The sequence below is a fragment of the Kryptolebias marmoratus genome, linkage group LG5 (assembly GCF_001649575.2).
Source record: "Kryptolebias marmoratus isolate JLee-2015 linkage group LG5, ASM164957v2, whole genome shotgun sequence".
In the NCBI taxonomy this organism is placed as follows: domain Eukaryota; kingdom Metazoa; phylum Chordata; class Actinopteri; order Cyprinodontiformes; family Rivulidae; genus Kryptolebias; species Kryptolebias marmoratus.
In genome coordinates this window covers 751,343-757,978 of record NC_051434.1, presented here as the reverse complement: position 1 = coordinate 757,978, position 6,636 = coordinate 751,343, and positions in this window count along the sequence as shown.

Genomic DNA, 6,636 nt, shown 5'->3' with positions numbered 1-6,636 from the left:
TTGTTTCAGCTGCTGTTCTGCTTGTTTCAGCTCGTGTTCTGATTGTTTCAGCTGCTGTTCTGTTTGTTTCAGCTCATGTTCTGCTTACCTGGCTGACATTTAGCTGTCTGCACAGATGGGAACATCTTCAGAAAATAAAAGCCTGAAACTGTTTTCAGCTGTTTGTGGAGAGAAGCTGCAGGCTGAGGCTGAAGGAAGGAAGCTGAAACAGAGAGGAACCAAAGTAACCAGGACAGGAAAGTTCTGCAGGGACAGGTTCTGGGCCCTGACAGGTGTAGCTGTCACTCTGATGTTATCTTTACGACCTGCTGATTTACACGGCAGGTCTGAGAGCAGCAGGTCTGGTTCTTCCTGTCCGAATGTTTCAGATTTAAAGATTATTTAAACCTGCAGCTCATCAGTCGTTTCAGAAAGGAGGACGTTATCTGATCAGACCTGGACAAGGATGGTCTCAGGCTGAGCTCCTCCATGTGTCCTCAGGAGGTCAGGATCAGGGACCAGACTTCCTCCACCCTCATCCTGAACCACTGGAACCCCCCAAAGGTTGTGTGTCGAGTCCGATCCTCTTCATCACACCACGGCCTCCAGACTAAAGAGCTGATCAGGAGAACAAAGAAGGAGCACCTCCCCCTCCACATCAGTGAGGATCCTGTGGAGAACCTGAGGTTCCTTAGAGTCAGTCTGAGAAACCAAACCAGAACCAGAAGGTCACCCATCGTTGGTCTGCAGCTGGATAAAACCAGGTGCGTGGGCGCTCCCTGCAGACTTCCGTTTAGTTTCTGGTTGACGGTGTAACCAGTCAGGTGTTAAACATAAAATACAAATGTTGTTGGGCTGGAGCCTCAGGCTGGAGCAAGTCTGAACAAGGATCTGAACCACATCCAAAAGGTTCCCAGAACCGGCCCTCAACAAAAACTGGATGAACCTTCAGGGTGAGCAGAGACCTGAAGGATTGCATATCGCCCGCCGGAGTTTTACATGAGAAAAGATGGAGCCGTGGGTGTTACAGACGTCAGCTTCAGTGTGGAGAGGACCCTCAGCTACTACCACAGGACGTTACAACTCATCGTCTCAGCGTCCATCCAGTGGTTCAGGAGATATTTTGCTAACAGGTGGCGGGTGACAGAGAAAACGTCAGCATGCAGAACTAAAGCTGAATCGGCCCAAAGCCCAGGTTCTGTCCAACGTCATGCCTTATGGAGAGCCATTTCGGCCAAAATTAAATAAATTAAAAAATGGGTAAAAAAAACATTTATTTATTTTCATTTATCCCTTTATTCATTTTCCCAATTGTACTTTTCCTATTTTTCATTAATCTATTTTTCATTAACCCCTTTATTCATTTTCCCAATTTAACTTTTCCTATTTTTCATTTACCCTTTTATTGAAAAATTGATTATCTTCCCATTTTCCAATTCCTCTTATTCATTTAGTATTTCCTTATTTTCTTATTTATCACTTACACTTTTCCAATTCTTCGTCCCTGATTTAATATGTTAATGAGTGGCGGTGTCTTCAGGCTACACTGTCAGCCTATTGGTTAGATTCATCTAACCAAAATAAGCCCAAATAACTCACGAAGAAGAGATGTGACGTCACATCCTGTTAACATCAGAATGCCGGGAGCGTGCGGGAGCGTGCGGGAGCGTGCAGGAGCAGCGACCGAAGCCAAAATGTGCGCTAATGCTTCACATTTGCCCACAAAGATTTCAGCAAAACATCGCAGTGAAGTTAGTTTTCAGTTGGATGCTGGATATTCGCGCTCCGCGGAGTTGGCGGCGTCTGGCTGACTTAGCCGTCCTTAAATGAACCGCCGCGCGTGAGAGAAGGGGCCGGCAGAGAACGGCTGGCCGACATTAGCGCTCCTGTTTCGGGTCAGCCGTGAGCTAGACGCCGCTAACTCCGCGGAGCGCGAAAATCCAACATCCAACTTAAAACTAACTTCACTGCGGTCGCAAACCAGCAAACCAAAAATTTTTACTCTTTTTTTGATTTATTTTACTCATTTATTTAGTTATTTTACCCATTTTTTAATTTATTTACCCATTTTTTAATTTATTTAATTTTGACCGAAATGGAAATGGCTCTCCATAGAAGAGTCCCGTCGTTTGTTAAATATTTCTGTTGACCTCTGCTCCACAGACAGGGTCAGAGGTCATGGTGTCCTTCGTGTCTCTGGAGGATGAGGTTCTTCAGGGAGAACTGGCCAAGATGGCGGAATGAGTAGACGTCCTTTACCGAGATCCGCATAAGATTTTATAAAAAACGGTAATACCCTGACTTTCTGAACGCTAGCACTATCATTTCTTCTCGAGTTATCAGATACAACAGTAAGAACATAACAAAGCAAAATGCCGATCCAAAAAGGTGCGAAAAGAGGACTAGAAATACCCAGGTCCAGGCCTTCATCCGAAACGAACAACGAGGCTAAAGAAGCTAATGTGGCTAATAATGCTAACGCTACAACTTGCAACGTATTATTTGACAACTGCCATAACTACGCAGCTACTCCAATAACCCTATCACTGAATGAGGAGGCTATTGAAGATTTTCCTGCATTACCTGTCATTCCTTTGAAATCACCAGCAACGAAGAAGGTGATGTATGAGCGTAGCAACCCGGAACCCTCGGCTGCTAATGAGATAATATCCAGTTTATCTGCACTGATAAATAACCGCTCCGACAACCTAGAAAGCATGGTGAAGGATAACACGCTGAAGATTGAGGGTCTCAAAAAGACTATTGACTTCATCTGCGCTGAAGTGAAAGAAGTTAAAGAGAATGTGAATACCCTGGAAAAAAGGGTATCTAAAGACGAAGTTCGGCTGGACAACTACCAACAGAGGCTTGCTGAGCTGGAAAGATATTCCAGGAGATGGAATCTTAAACTACAAGGAGTGGTAGAAACAGAAAATGAAGACGTGCGGAAAGCTGTGATAGAAGTCTGCCAGGTTGTTCTACCTGAGCACAAACACAAGTTACCTGATGCCATTGACACCGTACACCGTCTGGGAGCCAAACGTACAGGAAACACCAAACCTAGAGGGATCATCATTCAGTTCACCTCCAGAATCCTTAGGGATGCAACATGGAAGGCAGCCAAGAGTTCTTCATACCTGAGAGACAACCAACTGAGATTCACTGAGGATCTATCCAAGGACGACAGAGACAGGCGCAACAAACTATGGCCTTTGGTTAACAAAGCCCGCAAAGATGGTAAACTTGCATTCTTCGTCGGAGGTCGTGGCTTTATCGGCGGAAGGGAAGTTTTTCCTCCTCCTCACTCGACCGAATCATAGATCTACTTTAGCCACCTACTCATCTATAAGTTAAGTTTAGTATGCACTTTATCTTCAACGATTGTTCTTTACTTTATTTCACGTGGGCTTTTAGTTAATAATTATTGTTATTATACAGACTTATTTTGTTCATATATGCACCTAGGTATTTATGTTTATACCTTAGTAGATAGTGAAGTGCTAATTTTCCTTAATTTGATCATAGCTCACTGACTAGTTAGGTTACTTACTGCCTTATTACTTTTAAGTGCGGTTATCGGTTCTCGTTTTCTTTAGACACAACTTTATCTTTAAAAGTTTAATCCCAGCAACTTTGTCCATTTCATTTCTATCCCTCAATGCCAGGGGTCTAAGACAAACAGGTAAACGCAAAGCATTATTTTTATTTGCTAAACAACTTAAAACAGATTTCTGTTTTTTTCAGGAGAGTCATTCTACACCTTCTGATAGTAACTTTTGGAAATCCCAATGGGGAAATGATATATGGTTATCTCACGGTTCTGAACGCTCCGCAGGAGTCACCACACTTAAAAATAATTTTCCTGGATCTACTTTGCACACGGATTGCGATGCACTAGGTCATTATATCTGCTCAGTGGTTAAATGCCTTGATACTATCTTTATTATTGTTAACATATATGGCTATAATAATATAACCAATAACAATAATCTACTCGAATCGTTAGAAGACAAGATCCAAATACCCAGATTCAAAGATTTTAATTGGTGGGGACTTCAACATAGCATTAGATAATACGATCGACAGGTGGCCTCCAAATCAACAATCCTCTCACAGTAACACTTTAAAAAACTTTATGGGGAAATTTAATATTATAGATATATGGAGAGAAAAATCCCCAAATGACAGAATTTTCACATGGAGCAATAAGACAGGTTCTAGACAATCTCGGATAGATTTCTGGCTTGTTTCCAGATTTATTAGTAAAGAAAATGCTATTGTTAATGTTCTTGCCTCCCCTCTCACTGATCATAGAGCCATTTACATTAACATTCAAATCTGCTCTTCTGACAACACATTATACCGAAGTGTACACTGGAAACTAAATAACTCATTACTGAAACATGACTTGGTTAAAGCACATATTAATAAATTAATTCTACTTTATTGGAGCAGAGCGAAAACTGAAGACTCTTTTAGCAACAACTGGGAACTTCTCAAATTTGAAATTGGCAAATTTTTAAGAAATTATGGAAGACAAGTTTCCAAATTAAGAAGAGCTGAAGAAGAAGAAATTGTTAGCAAAATCACATCCTATTACCTCAAATCTCCTGAAAATATATCAGAAGAAGATAAATTAAATTTAATAGAACATCAAAAAAAACTAGATACTTTATATAAACATAGGGCTGAAGGTGCCTTTATCAGATCTAGGAAACGCTGGTTGGAAGAAGGAGAACAGAATTCTGCTTATTTCTTTAGACTTGAGAAATATAGATCTAACTTAAACTCTATTTACCAACTAAATATCAATAACATCGTATCCAACAATCCTAAAGAAATTGCAACTTTCTGCGCAAAATTTTACTCTAACCTATACAGCTCAAAATATAATGAAGAAGTATCGATCTCTTTTCTTAACAATATCATGAATTTGAAAACCATTAATGTAGAAGATAAGAGTTACTGTGACAGTCCTTTTACATTAGAGGAAGTGTCAAAAAGCATTAATGGACTGAAGGCCAATAAATCCCCAGGTACAGATGGCTTATCTGCCGAATTTTATCAATCATTTTCTAATCACTTAGCTCCATTTCTTTTGCAGGTTTACCTAGAAAGCATTGAAAACTGTACTCTCCCTCCCACTCTGACTCAAGGTCTAATAACACTCATTCAGAAACCTAACAAAGACCCTCTCTTTATTGATAACTGGAGACCTATAAGCTTACTAAATAATGACTACAAGATTATGGCTTTAATACTAGCTAACAGAATTAAAGGGATATTGGGCACAGTTATTGACGAAACAGTCTGGTTTTATGAGGAACAGACACATTTCAAACAACATTAGACTTGTTCTGGACTTACTTGATTACTCATATCTGATACCGGAAGAAAGCTTCATCCTCTTCCTAGATTTTTATAAAGCCTTCGACACAATCGAACATCAATTCATCTTTCAATCTTTGGTAAAGTTTGGTTTCTGGCCTTTTTTTTGTAATGCTATCAAAACTCTATACTCCAGTTGCAATAGTGCCATTAAATTGCCAACCGGATCTACTCCTAGATTTAACCTAAACCGCGGCATCCGCCAAGGATGTCCCATTTCACCATACTTATTCCTACTATGTTCTCAAATCCTTTCGACTCATATCTCTAACAGCGCCATACAGGGAATCAACATAGAAAATAAAAAACTCATAATCAGTCAATTAGCTGATGACACTACTTTATTTTTAAAGAATTCAAAACAAATCCCTCTGGCATTAAAAGTGATTGATACTTTCTCTAAAGCCTCAGGCTTATCTCTGAATCTTAAAAAATGTGAATTGATGGCAGTTAAGGATTGTCTTGCTAAAGATATTTACAACATTCCTGTTAAACAAGAAGTCACCTACCTAGGAATTAAAATCTCTAAGGACCAGAAATTAAGATGCTCCTCTAATTTTACTCCAATTATAAAAAAAACAAGAATAAACTAAACCAGTGGCTTCAGAGGGACTTATCTTTGAGAGGAAGGGTATTACTCACCAAAGCAGAAGGATTATCCCGACTGATTTATGCTGCTCTCCCTTTGCAGTTAGATAACAAAACTTGTAAAGATATTGATCGTATGCTTCTTAACTTTATATGGAAAAACCGTACTCATTATATTAAAAATACCGTTATTATGAATAATTATGAATCAGGAGGACTCAACTTCCTAAACTTCTCTACCCTAAATAACACGTTTAAAATTAAATGGGCTAGGCACTTCCTTAAGAATCCTACCTCTGTGTGGAACCTTATACCAAACCACATTTTTTCGCGCTTTGGTGGCTTCAATTTATTACTAAATAGCAATTACAATGTTGAAAAACTTCCTACTAAGCTTTCATCCTTCCATAAGCAAGTACTTTTAGCTTGGCTGATTATTTATAAACATAACTTCTCTCCTCACAAATACCTAATTTGGAACAACAGAGATATATTATATAAAAACAAATCTATCTATCTTGAATCCTGGATTCAAAATAGGATTCTTCTAGTAGCTCAACTGATCAATAAGGATGGTCAATTACTTAGTTACGACGAATTTTGCGAAATTTATAACTTTCCAGTTAACTTCCAGGAATTCTTGATGGTGACTAATGCTATACCTATGGGTACTTTAATGCT